We start from the raw sequence: 20985 nt of genomic DNA on the forward strand, positions 1-20985 counted from the left end.
TAAACTTTAATTTATTGACATTGTACATAGCTCTGTGTAAATAGGATTGCAGCTGTCAGGTTTTGTGGTTTTGTTTTCCTATAGTCAGTTTTATTTCAAGGTCACAGGATCGCTTTTAAAAGTAGAAAACACACTTTCTGCACCGACACCGGCACACTTTTCAAAAGAGTTGTCTGCAAAGAAAAAAAAATTTTTTTAATGTCCAAAAGTGGGGAAAAGTGCTATTGCCTATTTTACCAAAACTTGGGGAGGTGGGGCTGCTTCCCAGCCCCACCTGAAATTCCTAAGAGTGGTTCTGAGATTGCTTGCGGGTGGGGTGGGGAGTGCGGAGGCTGTGGTTTGACTGTATGATTTTTCTTTTGTATTTGTATTTGCTAGTCTCTGATTTCTTCAAAACGAAGTGGAATTGACTACTTACTGTCTTCAGTGTTGATGGTGTTTTGAATTGGTGCCTATAGAGATATATATTCACAGTTCAAAAGTCAGGTGCTGAGAGCTGGTTTAAAGACAAAAATTCATGAAGGTATATTTTGTGTTATAATTGTTGAGTTCTTTGGTTTTCTGTATTTTTGCCCCCTCTCTTTAAAATATCATTGAAATTTCAATAAATTTTTATTGAAATGTCTTTGGGCCTCGTGTTAAGTGCTTTCTTTAGGGAACTTTCCTGAAAGTGGAGAGTGGGCCTCTCTCTCTCCTGGCTTCCTTTAGCCCCTTCTCTTTGCCTTTAAATAATTAAGACCGCCCCCACTGAACCAAAATGAGATGTCACTCAAGTTACAAAACTAAAAACAAAAGTCCCTTACTCGGCGGCGGCGGCGGCGGCGGCGGCGAAGGGAGCGGCTTCAATCTGAAATTACTTTTCCTTTAAATTAGGAAGCAAAACGAGAGACGGAAGGGGGGCTGATTAGAATTGGATAGAATAGCAATTTCAGATACTTAAGTTTTAATGGAAAAAGAATGCTCGCTCCCTAAGTCAGTGTTTCCCGCACGAATCCGAACGTTTTCGTTTTAGGCTCGCTCTCCCTTTGCACGTCGATCTGGGAAATTCAAGTCAATTTCTCCTTGCCCCAGTGTGCAAAAAAACAAAACAAAAACAAACAAACAAACAAAAACTAGCAGAATCTCCTCGTGGCCAGCCCCGGCTTGGCAAGGCAGCAACCCTCCAAGCTTCAGGAGAAGGGGACGAAATCGAACGCCCCCCTGTAGTCCCCGGTGTCTCAGATTGGACCAGGCTGACCTAAGACACCCCTCGGAGGCCTCAGCCCGAATTGTGCGTGCGAAGCGCGGCCAGCTCTGCGCAAACTTTGCGTCACGGGAGGGAGGAGGGCAGTTTTCCCCGCAAGGGAAAGGTAATTCCAGGGCGCATAGTTGACCCCCTCCGAGGGAAAAGTCACCCAGGAGGCTGACACCCTCCTCCAGTTCTTCCCTCCAACCAGCCTCCAGGCTGTTTGGGGAGTTGCCTTTTGAAGTTCGATTTATCTTTGAAACATTCAATAAAAAATGGTGAGGCCATGACAGTCTTTGGTCTCCTGCCCTCCCCACCCCAGCCTCGCCTCGGAGGTGTGTGTGTGTGTGTGTGTTGGGAGCGGGGAGGGGGGTTTAGGGAGGACGGGAAGGTTCTCCAGGCCTTTGCTTGCTCCGGGGGCCTTGACTTGAGGACGCAGCCGGAGCCTGCCTGGCGGCTGCCGCCCTCCCCCCCCCCCCCCCTTCCCTGGAGCCCGCCAGCCCGGCCCCAAGTCCCTGTCACCTTCGGGCCCCTTGAATGGCTGGCAAGGAGGACCCCCCCCTCCCCTCCCTCATGCTGTACTTGGAAGGGGATCGAGGTCGAGACCTTTTGGAGAGGGGGGCACAGCCCCTTCCATCCCCAACCAGGCACGTGGGGAGCCCCATAGCCTCTCCTGCGCTGTCTCCCGGGGTGGGAGGGAAAACAATCAGGGTCGGAGGTGGGTGGGGGGAGCTTTGCCAGGCTTGGGGATCTTTGGGGCGCTAGTTCCCCGGAGGGCCCGAAGATTTCCAGGGCGTGCGCCCTACGCGCAGCGGCCGCAGCCAACTGGGACTGGTTGTTGGCCCAGCGATTACGCGCGGTGCCTGCGCCCGGGAAGGTGGCAGTCGGCTCGAGGTGCTCGGCAGCGCTCTCCCCGAGCCGGGGTGGGGGGATGGGGGGGTGGGGGGCAGAAAACAGCCTCAACCTCAAGGAGGGCAGGAATGCTTTTCTTTCACGGTCCAGATTTGCTCACCTCCTCCCCACTTCACCCCCAAATTCTGGGACGGTGCTCAGACGTGTATCTAGCCTCTCCCAGTGCTTGCCTTTTTTTTTTTTTTTTTTAATCTCCCGTGTATCTTATTTGTATATAGTGATGTTAATGAGTAACTCTGGTGGCGCTGATGGACTGGGGGTGAGCGGCTCGCAATCTCTCTGGATTTCGTTGCCTATTACTCACCTGGCGCCGGTCGCAATCTCGCCGCGGGCTTTATGGTGGCGGCGGCCGCCGCGGAGGCCACTCGGGGCCGGCGCCTTCGCCTTTTTTTTTTCCGGGCTTCGAGTGCCACCTATCTGTCTGGTTCACGAACGCGCCCCGGTGGCCGCCGCTTGCTCGGCTCCCCAGTGCCTCCCGGGTTCCGGAGCTGAGGCGTTTCACCTTTGCCCCTTCTCATCCTCTCCAACCCCAGCCCGGGCTCCCCTCCTCCTCTGCCCCCTGCGCCACCCCCCACCTCCCACCCCAACGTCGGAAGAAGCCGCCGTCGTCTCTTTCCTGGATATCGCTTTCACTCCTGTTTGGGCCTCAGATGAGAAAAACAGTCCTTCCCGACTTCGGGTTTCCAAAGAGCCTTCGGAAATTCAATGAGGGGGATCCTCTCTCATAATTTTCTCCCAAGTACCTTGCCGCTCCGTGTAGAAACCTCTACCAGTTCCCTCGACCCTGTCGGGCAGGGGATAACCTGAGTTCATGCTGGGTAGATGGCGAGAGAAAGGATTCCCCCCTCCCCAATATACACCACTCAGATTCTACCCTGGATGCAACTCCCCTTTGCCTGATGCGCTCTCTCTTTCTTACTTTACAACTCTGTTTTGGTTTGGTTTGGTTTGTTTTTTTTTCGGTTTCTACCCTGGCCGCGTCTATAGGGACGAAGGGCACATGTCTCTCGTGAGCAGCGGTCCGTAAAGGGCCCGGGCCGGGGTCAGCTACCGCAGCCTGCAGGGCCGAGCGACTTCGTGATTTGTAGATTTAAGGTGACAAATGCGGGTGCCGGCCTGAGCCCTCCGGCCCCCGCCCCTTGGGAAGGTCGGCTCCAAGCTTGGCTGCGCCCAGGCGTCTGAGACCGGCGGAGGGGGAGGGGGCGGGCTCGTCTTTTGCTGTGCTCGGAGCCGCGAGTGAAGGCGTCCGGGTTCCTGCTGACCTCCCGGCGCTAATTGCAGGGGCCGAAGGGCGCGCTCGGCAGAGGCCGGGGTCACGACCCTGCGCTCCCTCCTCCCGGGTCTCGACAAGCCCGAAGGAGCCGGGGGTGCGCACGCGGGGGTGCGAGTGCGAGTGCGCGTGTGTGTAGAGCCTCCCTCTGGATCTGCGCTGTACTGGAACCCACCCCTCCTTTGTGGGGCGAGTTCCCGGCGCGTAGGCCCTTACAAAAATTCCATCCAAGAAGGAAAACCCTTGTGCTGACCTTTCCCCTAAGCCAGCAGACAGGCAGCCGCCTTTGGGCGCTGCAAGAGGCTTGAAACGCTTCGCGTCCGTGCTCTTTTCTGCCTCGCTGGTTTCCAAATTTGACCTCACGGCAACCAGCCAAGAGAGTGGCTGGCTATTCGGGTGTAGATGCGAGGCCGCGATCGCGACCTGGCTCTTATACACATAGCTCTAGAAAGTTCGTACCTATGGGTAGCTCTTTGGGCGTTCTGGGGTCAGGAGCTACAGGTGTTAGAAGTAGATGCGTGTGCGCGCGCGTGTACGTACTTGTGCGTGCTCTACCAGTAGACGTCTCTTTCAATTTGTATTTCGAAGTTCCTGCGCAAGACAGTTCCGGATGTAGATGCCTTTGGTTGTTTTATAATCAAGATGCGTATAATCAACATGTATATGTTGCAGATGTCGGCGTTCAAAGTACACGGAACAGCAATAATAAAATGAGCTGGCATGCCAGCATACCAGAGGCCCGCGCACAAGCTAGGTACTCGGTTCAGGCACCCCACAAAAGAGATCTCCTTTAACACCGCCTCACAATTAACCCTATGGTGTGTGAGGACGACCTTTATGCCTTGTTTTACAAAAGAGGGAACTGAGGCTCAGAACAGTGAAATCACTAACCCAAGAGCATCCGGGACACTGTGTTGCCAGGATTCGAGACCAAGGCGGCCCCAGAATCCAGTGGAACCACTGTTTCTAGTTCAGGTGGAGGTGTACATACCTGCGGTGCATACATCCAAGACGTAGAGAAATCTATGGGCGTGTTCTGGATTTCGGTGTGCGTCTCACGCGCTTTTCATAGGAGAACACTTTACATTTCTTCGGGCGTCTCTCGTGCAGTGAGAAAGCGCAGTTTCTATCTCGGCGTCCCATTCTCCAGCCCTCTCTCCCCCGTGCAGTGCCGTCGAGGAGGAGACCGCACGCTTGGGGCCCTGGTTCCCAGGCGGACGAAGCGAAGGTTGGCTGGTGACAAAACCCCACTTACAAATGCTTGCGGCGGGGCACGGAAGCTGATACAGTGTTCTCGTCCCGATCTGAGTCGCGAGGGACAGGGAGTTACAACCGCGCGGGCGTGCGCCAGGGCAGCAGGGCGACCACGCTAACTCCAGTTTCCCTCTCCCGCCGGGTGGGAGAGCGAGACTCGGGCTTTGAGTATCTCAGGCTTTTCTCCACCGGCCTCCCATCCTCCCCTGCGTCCCTAGCACTTGCTGAGCTCCATCTGCCCAGGCGCGAAAGCCGGGGACTGCAGGTGGGGACCCTGCCGGCGCAAGAATCGTTTGTTCCTTCCTGGTTCGACCCTGCTCAGCTTCCAGGAACTTAAGCAAATTTGGTTCCTCGGCCCCTCTTTCTCTCAACTCTTTGGCCCCAGGTGGAAGCCGAGCGCTCGGCTAGTGGGGAGATAGATCCGCTGGAGGCGGGAGAAGGGGTACGGAGGGCGCAGCCCCACGCAGGAAACGGGGTGCCTGGTTATGAGACAGCGCGGCCCAGGTTCCCCAGCCTGGGCAACTGTAGGCCCCATGCACCCAAGGAGCCGAGGCCCGGGTCTGGCTGCAGGCTGGGCGGGGAGGGCGGTGGGGTACGGGGAGGACACAACACATTGCTCCGGTAGGGAATAGGGACCCGTCTTCCTTGCGCCCAAGACGCAAGGCGCTTTCTGTCCCGCGGCTGGGATGAAGTCAGGCGGCCTGTGCCGGTCCGATCGCGCAGCTTCGGGGCAGTCCCTGGCGGGGGAAGGCGGGGGAGGGACTTAGAAAAGGGACATTGGTACCGTCCGAGCCGTCCGGCTCTCCACACCCCCCCATCCCCCCAGTCCAACGATCCGAGTCAGCCAGTCTATTTGAGCTTTTGAAATGCGATCCCCCGCGCCACTTCGGTTTCCCGCTAATGGCCCGGGCTCTGGTTTCGGGTTGGGGGATTGCACCCGGAGGAGAGGGGCTGCTTCCCCGGGGCCCGCGCCAGCCCACCCCCGTCTAGGCGCTCTTCCCGCCGGCGCGGCGGGCCCAGGACGGCACGCCCCCTGCCCCTTCAAGGTCCCCAAAGCGTCAAGGACACCCAGGCACGGAACTGACACTCGTGCACTGACTTCCTTCTTGCCACTTTCGCTCCTTGCCGACCACCCCGGTCCCCAGCGCGGGCGTCTTTGACGTCACTTTTCTTTTCTTTTTGTGCAGGGACCAGGCGCCCCTCACTTTCCCAGGAACTCCAGGGGAGCGTCCGCTGTCACGGCTCGTAACTTTAGTCGCCTCCATGCCCCAATCCTCCCAACCCGAGGTGTGAGCGCCAGTGTTACAGCGTGTCTGCCGGACGGTGTACCTACACCGCAACGCTGCCTTGTCCCAGGCGGCCCTCTCCCGAAGGCCCGCACCCTTTAGCTTATGGCCATTCTTTAGGGTGAGGGCTCTTAACTGGAGGCCAGAGCTCTTGACTTCAGCGGATCCCCAGAAATCATAGACAAAAGTTTGTTACTGTGCATATATGCAGATTTGGGGGAGGGAACCCGACAATTTTCCTCAGTTTCTCAGACATGTCTGAACCCAACCAAATTAAGGTGCACTCACTGCTCTGAGGACAAAAAGAAATGGGGGGAGAGTTTAGGGTGGGTCCTGGAGACTCTTGTCTTGGCCAGGTCGAATTTAGCTTTAGGGACCAGCTCCAACTCTCTCCTTATCCTTCTCACTCACCTTCTCCAAGGACACTGTTTCCTTGCTTATTTTGAAGCTAAGCTTCCAGACCCGGAAGGCCTCAGGCATTGTCTAATTAGATGACTAATTAATGATATTAACTTATCAACCAAATGATTATGAACAGTCATTATCACTCCCAATGAATTCTGTGTTAATTTCCTGTTGCTAAGGTCAACCCCACTCAACTAGCGCAGGTAATCAAAGGAAACCACTTTTCATAAAACAAAATTGCTTTTTACTACACACCCTCCTCCCACCTCAAGATCTAGGGCAAGGGGAGACACAGATGAGTCTCCTTTGTGGAGAGACCTTTGGGGTCCAGGTTAGGGGTTCCCCTGCATCTATATCCCCGTACTAGCCATCTCCACGTACATCATGGTGATCTGGCAGTTTTCATCTTTGTTCAGATCTTCTGAAGGTCTTAGTTTTTAAAATTAAAACCACATCTGGGGCTTCCCTGGTGGCGCAGCGGTTGAGAGTCTGCCTGCCAATGCAGGGGACACGAGTTCGGGCCCTGGTCTGGGAGGATCCCACATGCCGCGGAGCGACTGGGCCCGTGAGCCACAATTACTGAGCCTGCGCGTCTGGAGCCTGTGCTCCACAGCAAGAGAGGCCACGATGGTGAGAGGCCCGTGCACCGCGATGAAGAGAGGCCCCCGCTTGCCACAACTGGAGAAAGCCCTTGCACAGAAACGAAGACCCAACACAGCAAAAATAAATATAAATAAATAAAATTAAAAGTCAGTACTTGTAATTGGTCTGTTCATAGTTTCAAAAAAAAAAAGAAACCACATCTGGTGGTATTGGGGACCTGAATTTTGGAAGATAGATGCGTATGTGTTGGCGGGGGGAATAGTTTGGGGTCTGAGGGTCACCTGAGCCTTTTCTCCAGGGCAAAAAAAAAAAAAAAAAGAAAGAAAGAACAAGGTGAAGGCTGGGATTTCTTCCAATGCAGAAACTTCCCTTTATCTTTACTGCCCAGCAGAGCCTAGAACAAAGTAGGCACCTACCCAAAGTGTGTGTGAGGCCAGCCTAAACATGCTCAGGAACCCCATTAACTTGGAAGGCTGAGGTTACAGTGGAAACATTTTAAAACGTCGCCTGCATTTTTCTCTGTCATGCTTCCCTCTTTTGTTTTATTTAAGCAAACACACCAACCACACATGAAAATTCACTAGCACTTAAAGAAACGTCCTAAACAGGGCAGAATGTTTGAGGAAAGAGGGAAGGGTTCTCTTGTTTCTTCCTCTCTGATAAAGTAAGACCCCAGGAGAAGCCCCTCATCACCCCAAGCCTTGCCTAAATAAACCCCTTTTGGTCGTACTTGGCCACTTAGAGATGGATTTCATCCTGGCATCAGGACAAGATGGATTTCATACGAGGTGATGTAAGCAGAGGCTCCCAACCTCTCTCCACCGCTGCCATCTCAGCACCCCTAAGTCCACGAATTCCCCACCGACCTCAAGTTCGCTCCAAACTTTCCCCCAAGACTTTCCTGCAGACGTATCACAAGAAAAGTGTGTATGGTGAGACCGGTGTTTGGCGACAGCCTGGGCCTTGCCTCAGGGAGCTGAGGACGCAGCGCGCTTCCCCCTCCCCCGCCCCATTTGTCGATAAACAGGCCATTTCTGCGCTGGTTTTATTTGACATAAAAGCCCCCCTGGTGTTACTTCCCCCGATTTCTTGACACATACTGGTCTCTGAGTTAGAACAGAGACCTAAGGTGAGAAAGCTCAAACAGGAAGGGGAGACTGCAGTCAATCAACACTAACTCTTGGTTTCTCCCGGGAGAAAAAAAAAAAACTCAAGCTACCTGTTTTGCAGAGCTCAGGGGAGGGAGGATACAGGAAAAAAAAAGCAGCTCAGTTCCAACCGCTCTCCCTCGCCTTTGCTTGGCCGTTCCTTTGCCGCCATCTGCTGGTTCTATGGGGAACTGTAGGGGGGGTTTTTCAAGACTTGGCAGGACAGAGGGTCACTCATTCATTATTCATTTATTTATTCAGCAGATAACTGTACCTGAGACACAGTCTCTGTTCTCATGAGATTTGCAGTCCAGTAAAGCCAGTTTCATGGCCATCCCCTGAAGGTAAGATACAGAGGGAGCAAGGTGTCAGAGGAAAGCCAGGTCCAGCCTGCCACCTGTTTTCATGTGGCCTGTAAGCTAGAAATGGTTTTTACATTTTTAAATGGTTAAAAAAAATCAAAAGAAGAATACTTAGTGCCATGCAAAAAGGACTTGATATTCACATTTTAGTGTTCAGAAATCAAGTTGTATTGGAAATCCAGCCACACCCATTCACTTACATATTCGCCCCGGCTGCCAGAGTGAGTTGTTTTGACAGAGACTGTATGACTTGCAGAATCAGAAATCTTTATTATGTGGTCTACTGCAGAAAAAGTTCGCTGGCCTCACATCTAAAGAAAGGGGTGCCTACTACACCCAATTTTAAAAAATTATTAATTTATTTATTTGGTTACACTGGGTCTTAGTTGCAGCAGGCGGGCTCCTTAGTTGTGGCGTGCATGTGGGATCTAGTTCCCTGGCCAGGGATCGAACCCGGGCCCCCTGCATTGGGAGCGCAGAGTTTTAAGCACTGCGTCACCACGGAAGTCCCTACACCCCATTTTTCAAGATGGAAAACTGTGCTACAAATCCCGAGAAAGTCTGGAGGACTTTGGGAGAAGAAAAAAATGTAGACCAAATAAATAAAGCATAGAAATTGTCAAAGCTATTTTTAAGACAAACAATGCAGACCAGGGGCCCCACTGCTTGAAGGCTGGACTCAGAATGGGTTAAATGAAGCTAAGGATAACAATTTCAAAGTTGCTTTGAAATGGAAATGAGCTACAGAGCGGTAAGACCCCCAGCACCTAGTAGGTTCTCAATAAAATAACCATTCACAAAAGATCACCTCCCCAGGGCAGGGGCACCAGATCCTGCAGAAAAGACACTGGTTGCAAGATGTAGACAGCTTCGGTTTAAAAAGACTCTGACAAAGGTCAAGAATAACAGATTGTGGGAGTCTAAGGAAAGGGAATGGTGTGGGCTTGGGCAGACTCAAGGTGAAATCAGCTTTGTTTTAAATTCTTCACTCAGTGAAGGAAAAGCAGAATGCCTACAGCTGCAAGACAAAGGCTGAGGCTTGCCATGAATGACTTTTTTTGTGATTTGCTTTGCTTTGGGCTGAATGAAGGCGACATAAGTTCATGTTTATTCCTTTCTAAGGCTTGCAGCGATTCCAAACACAAAAGAGGCTACAACCATTTCTCTCTCTCTCATTCTCTCACTCCTTCCTTCTTCCCTCCCTCCCTTCCTTCTTTCCCTCCTTCCTTCCTTCCTTCCTTCCACCTTATTCCAGATAACAGCCTTCACTCTGAGGGTCAGGGCAGGAAACTGAGGCTTCGAGAACTTCAGTGATTAGCCCAGGTTTCCGCATCCAAGGCGTGACTTCATCACAAAGCATGGGGCTTCTCTTCTGTGTTCTTTCTATGAGGACGCCTTGCCTCCCTCTCAGCTTTGGCCTAAATGAGAGCCTCCTTATTTATCATTTGGAAGCCCCAGGATGTACAGAACCCAAATCCAAGCTGAAATGAAGGCAATTACCCAGATAATTTAGGTAAACGTTGGGGTTGTGTTGTGAGTGTTTTAACATCCAGGTCTGAATTATTGGTGTAATTGTTTCCACTCCTCCCCCTCATTGCTCTGTTCAAGAGGCAATTCTCCCGACAGCCCCTGTTTGTTTTGTCCGGGTTGAACAGGGCCCAGTAGCTAAGGAGAGCCGGCTAGAACAAAACCCCGGGGGGGAAGGAGGCCAGCCGGGCAAACTCTAGAGGGCCAAGCCAATTTGTGTTTGAGGTCAATAACCTTTGTGTTTCCATCAAAACCCCATGCATGAGGCACACTCCACCCCTAGCAATTCTACAGTGAAAAACGCTTGCTTCCAACGTATGAAACATCAAAGCAGCAACCGCACGTGCGCATCTCCGTGTGTGCCGCCCGTTAGAAAAGAAAATTAAGCAAATAAAGGAGAATTTTTTAAAAACTGAAAATAAACCTTCTCTAATTTCTTAGAAGAAGAGAGTGAATTGTGAGGTCGTTTTGTCCCCTCCTCCTCTTCAACCCCCCAGCACACACACCCAGTCTTCCAATCTGCTTAGGAGGAAAAAAAGCTTCAGCTCCTGGAAACTTCATTTCCCTCCTCTTAAAACAGGGCCGATAATAATCCTTGCTTTCTGGGGTTGGTGGGAGATAGTATAGATGCAACAGAGAATCCAGGACTGGCATATAGTAAGTCTGATGCCCGCCCGCTCTTATTATCAGGGATGAGGTCTGAGATAGTGTCTGCTAAAGTGGACATAATCCCGTACATTTCCAGAAACAAGGCAACTACTCCCAGACCTGCCAGCCAGTATCTTTCCTGGTTGGCTAGTACACGCAGCGAAACAGGAAGGCTGGTGCCCCACGGACACCCGAACAATGGGAAATCCATGCATTAAAGTTTTATAGGCTGTGGTAGTTTAGTTCAAAAGAAACAGAGTCTGGAGAAAAGCAAGCTGGGTCCAATGACATCAAGTGGAACGAGGAGCTCCGAGTACATAAGCTTCTTGCCTCTGTTCGTATTTATTTATCACTGCTGCTCATGCCGGTCAGGGAAGCAGGAGGTTGGCAGGCTTACCCCTCGGTTAGAGATAAGGAAAGGAAGGCCCAGAAGGTCAAGGTTTTATGTTAGGGCCTGAAGCCATTTCAGGGCCAGAGAACTCAGTGTTCAGTTAAAAACAAGGCCAACTCAGCAAGCGAAAAGGAGAATAAGAATGTTGAGTGTGGATCAAAACATTTGCAGGGACGATAAAAATCGAACAGGTATATTATCTCCAGTCACTTCGTGTCTGTGACAACCTTTCATTTGGAACAGCCGTTCTCGCCCCAAGCACACATCAGATTTGTATCCAGCCTCAGACTTGTTGAGTCAGAGTTTGGGGGACAGGCCCTGGCCTCGGTACTTCTTAAAAACTCCCTGAGTGACTCCAAAGAACAACTAAACCACTGATAATGGAGCTATTTTTTATTTTTTTTAAATAAATTTATTTATTTATTTATTTTTGGCTGCATTGGGTCTTCGTTGCTGCACGCGGGCTTTCCTTAGTTGCGGCGAGCGGGGGCTACTCTTCGTTGTGGTGCATGGGCTTCTCATTGTAGTGGCTTCTCTTGTTGCAGAGCACAGGCTCTAGGTGCGCGGGCTTCAGTAGTTGTGGCACACGGGCTTAGGTGCTCCGCAGCATGTGGGATCTTCCCAGACCAGGGCTCGAACCCGTGTCCCCTGCACTGGCAGGCAGATTCTTAACCACTGTGCCACCAGGGAAGTCCCTGATAATGGAGCTATTGATAATCTCTCCAGGGTACTCAAATCTCATTGATAAGTCATGTTTAGCAGAGAAAAAAAAGAACACTAATATTTTCTTCTTTTTGATTCAAAAGAGGCTTTGAAAAGAACAAGAAGGAAGGCATTGAACCCCAAGCCTAAAGTTTGGGTTATTAGGTTTCTTCCCCAGGGTCTGGTTTCAGTGGATCCATGACCCCCTGGCATCATAGGCAGAGTTGACAGTTGATGCGTAGATGGGCATTTTTCGAGGGAGATGGTCCATCGTTTTCATCAAATTTTCAAAGTAAGTAGGTACCCCTGCCCTTTTTCCCAAACGTTTAAAAGTCACTGTTCCAAGATTAAGTCAAACTAAGTATATTCCAGGGAAGAGATTGTCGAGGGATCAAACTCCATCTCACGGCACTAAATCCGCTGCTGTCATGTTCAGACCTGGGCTAAAACTGCTCAAGGTCATGGCCTTATTTTCTTTGCTTCTCCTGGCTCCACTGACCCTGGTGACCATGCCTCCTCGATGTCTCTTTCTCCCCTCAGTTCCCATGACCCCACGGCCCTCTGGTTCTTCCCCTGCATCTCTGGCCATCTTCCCATCAGCGCACTTGCAGGTTCCTGCTTTTTCCCCATTTGTATGTGATGCAGCCTCTTGACTGCCACCTCGGTCCTCCTCACCCCTCTGTATATGCGTCTTCCTTGCTCCCTAACAATCACCACGTTGCCAGTTTCAAAATCCGTCCTTCTCCAGGCAGACAACCAATTTTCTGTCTTGCCACTTAGAAAAGAGAAGTGCTCTCCCCTCCTTTCAGGGTCATTGGGAAGACTAAGACTGACATCGTATGACAAGTGAGCCCAACACCGAAGGTCTTCATTTGCTTGGGCTGCCGTAAGAAAGGACCGACTGGGGGTCTTCAACAACATAACTGTATTGTCTCACAACATTGGAGGCTGGAGGTCCAAGATCAAGGAGTTGGCAGGGGTAGTTTCTTCTGAGGCCTCTCTCCTTGGCTTGCAGGCGGCCGTCCAACCAGATGGATTGTCCAAACTCGCACAAAGTGGATTCAAATCCCAGAGCTCTCCTCAGCAGGCCTGGGTGTCACCGTAGAACAGAATTCCCTGTTTGTTCCGCACAGAAGACGTGACACACGATGGAAAGCTTTGGGCAGAAGAAGCCTGTTGCGGAAGCAAATGTGCCTGAGGAACCCAGGGTCTACCAGGTGGTGAGCTCTGGGAAGGAGCTTCAGGTAAGTTCCTTCTTCTCCTCCGGACCTCCATATTTATCACTGTGAAATGGGCACAATGGGCCAGTGGAATTCCCAAGGCCCTCAGCAACATATCACAGTCAGAATCAAGGCCAAATGTCTGGCCCATCTCAGTTCACTTCTTTTTTTCTAAAAGATTCCTCATGTTTAGCACCAAAGTCCTGCCTCACCCAAGGAGCTACTGTGTTTCATTGGCTGAAGGCCATGAGACCTCAGAGAAAATAGGGAAGGCACACATTTATAGCCAAGGAACCCCATAACCATCATCTGCTCTTTCCTCTCGACTTCAAAACCACCCCCATTCCATTTCCTTTCGGTGCCCGTCCGTATTCGTTTTTTTACAAGCTCAGGAGGGATTGCAGACACCCCCTCCCTCATCAGGAATGCCAGCTTTGTTGTCCAATGTCAGGATTGGCGCCCGCAGATGGGGGCGTCTTTGGCAAGAGGTTTAATGAGTTTTCCGTCTTCGGGGTGGCGGGTGCTTCCTTGATTCCACGCCCGCTCTCTCCCAGGCTTGGACCGTGGGCTCTGCCGCCAGGCGGTCCCAGAGAACAATCCACTCTTTCTGGGACTGACATCAGTTCATGGGAGTGGGGAGGAAGTAGCCGAGAGCGGGGGCGGGGGCGGATCCTGCTGACACTGCGGGGAGGCCACAAAAGCTGGCATTACCATGTCAGTCCCTCCAGTAAGGGCCTTGTTTGTGGTCCCTTGTTTGAGGGTCATAGAGAGCTGGGCTGAGGGGAAATAGGGGAAGAATGCAGCCCCATTGTCCACGGCTGGGAGACTCAAGTGGGTCCCTGGTGAGGTGCCCCCTCCCAGGAGGCTCTCTTGACGACCACTTCAGACAGACCCCTGAGTCTTCAGGGAGTAACGAAAGGCAAGTGGGGAGTGGGTGGGAGCTTGCACACTCCCCCCTGGGGCTCCTGAGGGCTTAGGGCATGAGGTTTTAACTCAGAATCGAGAAGCATCCACACTGTTCACTCTTTTTAAAAAAAATGTCCACTTTGTTTTTGGAAAACCTCCCCCGTTCCCCGATTCCACCCTTGAAATGTCAAAACATGAGGCATTGAGGCATTGAGGAACGGACTCAGAAATAATAAATGGCCAGTATTAGGGACCGAGTCCTTTTTCTAGACAGAAATGGCTTAGTATGTATTCAAGATGGGACCTTTAGATGACCTGGGTCTGTGTTTTGGAGGGGGACATGGCAACCACAATATCGACCCCTCCCGCTCCCCTCAAGCCAGCCTAACACCATAAAGGAAGGCAGGGAGCCCCTGGCTGAGGGAGGGTGTTTACAGCAAACATTCTCAAGGGGGGGGCGAAGATTGATTCGGGGCGGGGAGGCAAAAATCTTACTCTATGTAGAAAGCAAAGATACACATGCAGTACATACATAGATGTGCAGTGTTTAATATCACGGTATCTGTGATATTAACATTTCCTGGGGTGGGGCCATTAGGAAAAACATGTCTAAAAAGTTTCCTTAAGGGGTGCAATAATAAAAAGTTTGAGAAACACTGGCCTAGAGAATATAGATTCTGTCAGAAGGTCTGCATTTAAAACCCAGCTTTCTAACTTTCTCGCTGTGTGTCCTTGAGCCAGTTACTTAACCTCTCTGAGCTCAGCATTTTCACACTTAAAGCAGAGACTATGCTACAACCCTATCTACAGACTTGGGGCTTTAACACATTGAAAGTGGCTAGAAGAGCATCTAGCATTTGGTCACTGTTTGTTATTTTTATCATTAGGAAGGCACAGAATCAACTTTATCACGTTTTTGTCTTCCAGGATTTGCAGGTAATTATGCCGGCTAGATCTACTAACTTGAAATCCTCACTTTTCAGACCTCAACTAAGAGATGCAATTGTTAAACAACTGATTAATTTGGGTTTTAATGTCAGACATGGTTTGCTCCAGGCACTCAGAGATGAGGAACACAGGGCCTGCCCTCAAGGGCTACAGGCTACCATTCTGACCCATCACATTTCCTTCATGCCTATTAAAAATGCGGTCCTGGAGAGGCCCTCCTGGGAACATGCAGTTCTATCTGTTATCAATCAATTTACTATCATCATCATCATCCTTAGAAAATGGTGCCATGTTTCCAACCCGGGTTCTAGCAAAGCTCTTGGGCAGCTTTTCGTTGTAATGAGGACCTAACAGCACCTTCCTTTTAACTAAGAGCTGATTATGAGCTGAGTGCTTTGGAAATTTTCTCATAGAAACATCACCCCTTTCCATCAGGAGTAAACCTCACTTTGCAGATGAGGAAATAGACTTGGAGAAGGTATGTGACATCCCCAAGGTCACAGAGTGAGTCACAGCAAATGAGATTTGAGCCCAGATTCCCCTGATTCCAAAGCTCTCTGCACAATGCTGTCTTCCACGGAGGGCCTCCAAGTTAAAGAGAAGAACAAAAGTTTTACTGATGGCAGGGAGCTACTATAGACCCAGATGTGCCTCTTGACAACTGCTTCAGACATTACGTTGTGGCCTGTGTTGTACTAAACGCTAATGGTCATTGAAGTATTTGATGATCCTGGAAACGCTTTTATTCCCATTCTTCAGTTGGAGAAACTGAGGCTAGGACAAATTAAAGTCATTTGCCTATGATCACACAGGAGGGGAGTGGGAAGGATGGAGTTTGGAGTCTGTGCTTCTAACCACTTCACTATGTCCCATTCATTCATTCATTTTCCATTCCGTACTGAGGATTTTCTAGACTGATTGCTAGAGTCTCTTCCTATGGCTCCTTCTCCGAAGATTTTCTTTTTTGGTTCCTCCTTGTCCCTCTCCCCCTGGTAAATATGGCTGGAAAGGGAAAATCCTGTTGTGAGATTCACATGAGACACAGGCTGTGAAATGCAGTCCCTTCTCTCCCTCTGACCTGAGTGCTCTGAACTGGAACAAACACGTCACCTGTCTGGGTCTCAGTTTCCTCATCAGTTCAAACAGCGATAATAAGACTGGTCCCAAAGGGTTGTTGTGAAGCCAAAGGAAAGTTTGTGGACAAAACACCCATGAGGAAATTAACACAGGGGAGGGCCTCCCCTGGGAGTGGAGATGCACTTCTGTTGACACTCCTGGAACCTTGAGCAGGGTTGGCTGAAAGAGTGGAGGGACTGGCGTGGGACCTCCAGACTCCTGGGACACCCATGTGACTCTCCTGTTCTGGCCATCACGGTACACGGGGACCACGTTTGGGAGAGTCCCATGAAGCTGAGTCATGCACAGAGAAAATGCCTCGCACTAACGTCAAATTTCATTCACTCACTGACTCATTCATTCACTCACTCATTCATTCATTCATTCACTCATTCCTGCACTCATTCATTCCTGCACTCATTCAGTCACTCATTCATTTGCTCTTTTACTCATTAACCCATTCATTCATTCACTCATTCATTCATTGATTCACTCATTCACTCACTCATTCACTAACTTGCTCAGTTCCTCAACCACTTAATCATTTAGGCAAATATTCACTCACTCACTCATTCACTCACTCGTTTCTTTACTCATTTATCCACTAACTCAATCATTCACTTGCTCATTTACTCACTCTTTCATTCATTCACTCATACTCTCAGTCATTCATGTAGTCATCTACTGATTTGTTCCTTCTACAACATTTAATACTTTGCTCCTTACACTTTGCACACTACCTATGGTTGTTTGGGGCTTGCAGCTGTGAAGAAAATGGTCAAGATCACTGCTCAAATTCTAAAGGGGGCAGGGAGATTAAAAATCAAGTGAAAAATGCACCTCATACATACAGATTGTGATAAGTGCTCTGAAGACTGAACAGACTGATGTGAGAGAGGGGCCACTTAGGAAGAGGGAGACCAGAAGACCTTCTAAGAGATGACATTAGAAGCAAAACCTAAAAACAATAGACAACGAGGGGAAGAGCTGGCATCAAAATCAGCACTTTTTCTGACCCCCTTCCCAATAACTTTGCTGCTTTGTTATTAAAATGTAGATAGGGCTCATTGTTTTTTTTTTTAAAAAAAAAATCTAAAGATAAAAGATTTCTTGGAAGAATGCACTCCCAAAGTGCTTAGCACAAGCCTGGTGAATTTTATCTTTAGCAAAAATATTATTGTTTTGTAACTGAATTTATTTTTTTAGAATAGGAAGAACATTTTTTCAAGTCCCTACCCACAAGGCCCCTCTCCCGCCATCATTTTTATACTTGCAAAATCTGGAAAATATTATGTTTTAGGGCTATATCACCATTCTATCCAAAAGAATAGATATTTCATTTGTGATTTTTGTTTTCCCTTAAACCTTTGTAACATTCACCTTAGCATTCCCAGCTCCTAGATTTCCCCCAGGAGAAATTCCAAGAGTCAGAAGGGCAGGAGGAGAGATAAGCATATTCTTAAGTTTTATGATACATTTCACCAAACTGACCTTCACATATTCACACTTGCACCAACCCAGGAGAACACCCAAAGAGACCTTTCTCCTCTCCTTGGCAATCCCAGTTGGCCTGCTGGGGAGGACGGAATTAGGGATAAAGATCTCTTGTCTTTGTGAGGACAGCTAGACGCCACTGGGTCCAGGACTCCCAGCGTGGGGAAGGGAGATTCTTGGTAGACATTGAAATGCAACCACCTCTCTTTGAAAACAAGGGTGGGATGACTTTTTAACAGATTGGGGACCACAGCACCAGGGTCTCAGAAAAACCCCACCCAAGATCCACTAATTTATTCATCTACTGCCTCGTACCTTCCAGAATTTTAAAAGCAGAAAACAAATATTTGTTTATTCATCTTCTTGTCTCCTGAGATCTCAGACCACCTTAAGGTCTAGTGATCGGAGGAATGGACTCAGTGAAATATTTCAAACTTTACTAAGTGGAAGGTCTTTTAGAGGGATGACTTGGCGATGAACTGGAATTCAAGGGATGAGGGCTTTTTTACATAGATGTTTGGAAAAATCTGGAACTAGATCAAATATCCAAATGTAATGAACTCTCTTGTGCTTCTCATCTAGTTTCAACAATTATCAAACTTTTGGCAGGACCTTGTCAACATTCTGACTTTTGGGGAGCCCTCACCCCATATCTTAAAATGCACCCACATTACATAATAAATATAATTTCGTATAAATACAGTTTTGAGTTATGCTTTGGCAAGTTGACATAAAATTATATTTTGTCAACATTAAGCATTCATTAATTTTAATTTGGCAAGTTCACCCCCTCAACCACTCCCTTGGGCTCGTCTGAAGAAGGGTGTCCGTTATGCCCAATGGTTAGACTGGCCCTGCTTTAGATGTGCAAAATGACACCTGGATCAAGAAAAAAGAGCAATTCCACTTGTTAAAAACTACTTATGACAATTCTTATGACAATGGGCCTTTAGATCCAGGGGGTCTGGAGGAAAATTGTCAAAGTTCAGCCAAAATTTCCCTATCAATGGAAAAAAAAAATTAAGGAGGTGAGATTCCCCCCCCCCACCCCCGTTTATTTTTGCTATCCTGTCTTGAGTATTTCCCTATGTGGAAAGTCCTTGCCATTAACATTCAATAATCATAAAACATCATAGTGCTAGTAGGTATTACTTTTCCTATTGTTTTTGCTGTTTTTATTGACGAGTCAGTGTTACTCCTGTCACTGATTTCCTTTTTTTTCTTTCAAAAATCAATTTAATTTCTATTAGCTGCAAACAAATAATTGGAAAATGAAATTAAAATTTGACACAGCAACTTCAAAAACTAGAATACCATTTGAAATGAATTTAACAAAAGATATGCAAGACTTCCACATTGAAAGTGCAAAATATGACTGAGAGAAATTAAAGGAGAGTTAAATTAATGAGGAAACATACCATGATTATAAATTGGCAGACTTAATATTGTTAAGATGTAAATTCCCCCTAAAATGACATATAGATTCAGAAAATCCCAATAAAAATTGTCAGGAGGCTTTTGTGGGTTTTGTTTGCTTGTTTGTTTTTCTGTTTGTTTTTAAGATTCTTTTCCCCGTATAGGCCATTACAGAGTCCTGAGTAGAGTTCCCTGTGCTATACAGCAAGTTCTTATTAGTTACCTATTTTATGTATAGCAATGTATATATGTCAGTCCCAATTTTCCAATTTATCCTCCCCACCCCCTTATCCCATGTTTGTTTTCTACATCCCTGATGTCACTGGTTTTCATAAGGAAACACAGGCTCAGAGAGGTAAAATAACTCACCTAAGGTAACACAGCACCTGCTGGAGTCTGAATTCAAGCTCTGGTCTTATCCAGTAGCTGATAAGATCTCTTGTGATCTCTGCTCTCGAAAACCCAGCCCCTGGGTGCAGAATTTTGTCTCCTCTGCTTGCAGATAAATCTGTCATCCATTTCACCTTCTCCAAGTTTTAGTGTTCTTTTTGATTGAACAAAGATAATAGTAAATATCTGCTTACCCAGTGGTCACAGGCGTACATCAGGAAATACGTGAGAAAGTCCCTTATAATGAGCAAAGTCTCCCTTAGATGTGAGTTATTCCTCTATCTCTACTGCTACTTTCACAAGGAAAGGCCAGAAACAGATAAAAAGGGGATTAACCAGGGAAATGATCCTCTGTGAATGCTAGCAGGTGACATTTTAACCTCTCATTACTGGGTCCCCAGGATTTGGCCCATTGTCCATTTGGTGCATAATAGGTGCTCAATCAATATTTACTGGAAAATAAAAAGGAATAAATTCTTAAATGAAAGCATGGGTTCCTAACCTGTGAACCCCAGAGGCTCAAGGGATGGGTTATGAGACCGGCTATGTGTTCCCGTAAATGAGAGGCCACCTACTTTCTGGGTTCTGGGTGTGTGCATTTCCCTGGGTGGAGAATAACAGGCATTCCTGGGATCTTCAAAGGGTCTGTGATTCACAAAAATGTGGGATCAAGCCCTTCCAGCAGTATTTGCCCACAGAATTTGCCTCCCGGTAAAGTTTTCCTCAAAGTACAAAGTGATAAGAACAGGGTTTAAGAGATAAATAAATAAATAAACGAAGAAATGTAATTAGATAGGAATATATGTGTGTACATATATCTCTATATATCTATATAGAGATGTAATGAAATCGCTATATATGCAATTATATGTAATTAAATAACTATAGATGTATGTGTATATATGTTTGTTTCTCAAACCTTATTCAAATGCTCTTGCATATTTATAGATAAGTATTATATATAAAATTTTCATTTCTGGCAAAAACAATTATGTAACAGCAACTGAAGACATATTGGACCATGCACAATTCCACCGGCAAATTGGCGTTCACTTCTTCACTTTCTCTTCTCGTCCTCGCGTTCAGGAATTTGAACGTTGGCTTAGAGTAGACAGTGCTTTGAAATTTACTTGTCATTTTTATTTTTGGCCACACCGTGGGGCTTGTGGGATCTTAGTTCCCCAACCAGGAATCAAACCCAGGCCCACGGCAGTAAAAGCGCAGAGTCCTAACCACTGGACTGCCAGGGTTTACTTGTTATTTTGATTGTTATTACTCAACATAATGTGTCTCCCATGTTGCTAGATAGATTTCCTATAATCTTTTTTTTTTTAATTAATTAATTAATTAATTTATTTATTTATTTATGGCTGTGTTGGGTCTTCGTTTCTGTGCGAGGGCTTCCTCTAGTTGCGGCAAGTGGGGGCCACTCTTCATCGCGGTGCGCGGGCCTCTCACTATCGCGGCCTCTCTTGTTGCGGAGCACAGGCTCCAGACGCGCAGGCTCAGTAGTTGTGGCTCACGGGCCCAGTTGCTCCGCGGCACGTGGGATCTTCCCAGGCCAGGGCTCGAACCCGTGTCCCCTGCATTGGCAGGCAGATTCTCAACCCCTGCGCCACCAGGGAAGCCCCTATAATCGTTTTAATCATTATGTAATATTCCACTCCCTTATATAATAACTCGCTTAGGGCATAGGTTATTGTGAGAGTTGAGTGAATGTAAAAAATGATCTTGGAACGTGGTTCGGCACATACGAACTGCT

This window comes from Balaenoptera ricei, chromosome 14 (genome assembly GCF_028023285.1).
Source record: "Balaenoptera ricei isolate mBalRic1 chromosome 14, mBalRic1.hap2, whole genome shotgun sequence".
NCBI classification, from domain to species: domain Eukaryota; kingdom Metazoa; phylum Chordata; class Mammalia; order Artiodactyla; family Balaenopteridae; genus Balaenoptera; species Balaenoptera ricei.